At 35.2% G+C, this 2429-nt stretch overlaps 1 protein-coding gene across 1 annotated transcript in view; it reads left to right on the top strand.

Annotated features, from left to right (window-relative positions):
- Nucleotides 1–2429, top strand: part of ATRX (ATRX chromatin remodeler) — a 261336-nt gene that overhangs the window by 254042 nt on the left and 4865 nt on the right.

The raw sequence follows: 2429 nt of genomic DNA, 5'->3' as shown, positions 1-2429 counted from the left end.
GATATGTCATTTGCAACTATCTTTTCCCATTCCATCGGTTGCCTGTTTTATGGATTGTTTCCCTTGCTGTGCAGCTTTTTATCTTGATGAGGTCCCAAAAGTTCATTTTTGCTCTTGATTCCCTTGCCTTTGGGATGTGTCAAGTAAGAAATTGCTGTGGCTGACGTCAAGAAGGTTGTTTACTGCTTTCTCATCTAGGGTTTTGATGGTTTCCTGTCTCACATTCAGATCCTCATCCATTTTGAGTTTATTTTTGTGTATGGTGTGAGAAAATGATCTAGTTTCATTCTTCTGCACGTTGCTGTCCAGTTCTCCCAGCGCCATCTGTTAAAGAGGCTGCCTTTTTTCCATAGAATACTCTTTCCTGCTTTGTCAAAGATTAATTGGCCATACATTTGTGGGCCCAGTTCTGGGTTCTCTATTCTATTGCATTGGTCTGTGTGTCTTTTTGTGCCAATACCATACTGTCTTGATGATTATAGCTTTGTAGTAGAGGCTAATGTCTGGGATTGTGATCCCTCTCATTTTGGTTTTCTTCTTCAATATTATTTGGCTATTTGGGTTCTTTTGTGGTTCCATACAAATTTTAGGATAGTTTGTTCTAGCTTTGAGAAGAATGCTGGTACAATTTTGATTGGCATTGAATGTGTAGATTGCTTTGTGTAGTAATCACATTTGAACAATATTTATTCTTCCAATCCATGAGCATTGAATGTTTTTCCATTTCTGTGTGTCTGCTTCAATTTCCTTCATAAATTTTCTATAGGTTTTAACATACAGATCTTTTACATCTTTGGTTAGGTTTAATCCTAGGTATTTTATGGTTTTTGGCGCAATTGTGAGTGGGATCAGTTTCTTGATTTCTCTTTCTGTTGCTTCATTGTTGGTGTATAAAAATGCAACAGATTTCTTTACATTGATTTTGTACCCTGCAACTTTGATGAATTCATGGAGCAGTTCTAGGAGTCTTTTGGTGGAGCCTGTCGGGTTTTCTAGGTACAGTATCATGTTGTCTGCGAAAAGTGAAAGTTTGACTTTTTCTTTGCCAATTCTGATGCCTTTTGTTTCCTTTTGTTGTCTGATTGCTGATGCTAGGACTTCCTAGCACTATGTTAAACAGCAGTGGTGAGAGTGGACATCCCTATTGTGTTCCTGATATCAGGGGGAAAGCTCTCAATTTTTCTCCATTGAGGATGATATTAGCTGTAGGCTTTTCATAAATGTCTTTTATGATGTTTATGTAGTTCCTTCTATCCTGACTTTCTCGAGGGTTTTTATTAAGAAAGGATGCTGTATTTTGTCAAATGCTTTTTCTGCATCTGTTGACAGGATCATATGGTTCTTATCTTTTCTTTTGTTAATGTGATGTATCCCATTGATTGATTTGCTAATATTGAACCAGCCCTGCAAGCCAAGAATGAATCCCACTTGATCATGGTGGATAAGTCTTCTATTTATTTATTTGTTTGTTTGTTTGTTTTCATAGTTTATTGTCAAGTTGGTTTCCATGTAACACCCAGTTTTCATCTCAACAAATGCCCTACTCCATGNTATTGTCAACTTCAATTTTTCTCCTCTTTGTAGTTTTTTTCTTTATTGATCCGAGGTCACTTCTGACCCTCTCACATCTTATCTCCCAGTCAAACTTTTATCCTTATAGCCTAGGGTCATTGCCCTTAATTATGAAAATTNATTTATCTAGACAGATAGAATATATACCCATATAAAAGGAGAGCTGGCAAAGTGGGAGCTACACTCTCACATAATGACTGACTGAGTAAATTCAGTGGTCAAGTATCTACCATGTCTCAACACCAAGACTCAGCCAGATGCCTAGACCCAGTCAACCATGAAGATCCAGATGTTTCTCTCCTGATATCATAATTCTCAGAGTCTATAGCTATTTTTTACATTTTATGATTCGTAAGGTGTCATTTATTTTCCTCCTAAATTTCAGTATTCATTTTAACAAAATATTAAAACCTGTAACAATGATACCATTTACATAGAATGCTGGCTAAAAACCTACTGCATCATTATACTTGTTTAGAATCTTTCTGTTGGAAAACAACATAATTTTTATAACTTTATTTACAATAGTAAAATACTCATAAACTAGATAATAATGTCACACTATTCAGCAATTTTACCTAAATGCTGGAACAAAAAAGAAATGGGTAATATCTAGGAATTGGGAAATCAGTCATAGAAATGTATGTGTTGTTTACATAATCATGTTTTACCTGTTGCACAAATTAAATCCAAGTAGTGTCATTCCAGAAATAGCCAAACCTTTTGTACAATGGTGGATAACTTAGTGCCTTGCTTTTTACATCCTTGTTTTCTTTAGGAAAGAATACAGGAAAGGGAAAAATAACTTTTAAAATCCTGAATATTTTTAAGTACCTTAATTATTTTTCCTCAGTATA

This window comes from Crocuta crocuta, unplaced genomic scaffold, assembly GCF_008692635.1.
Source record: "Crocuta crocuta isolate KB4526 unplaced genomic scaffold, BGI_CrCroc_1.0 scaffold864, whole genome shotgun sequence".
NCBI classification, from domain to species: Eukaryota; Metazoa; Chordata; class Mammalia; order Carnivora; family Hyaenidae; genus Crocuta; species Crocuta crocuta.
Note: the sequence above shows the minus strand (reverse complement) of the source record. Positions and strands in the feature narration are given on the sequence as shown.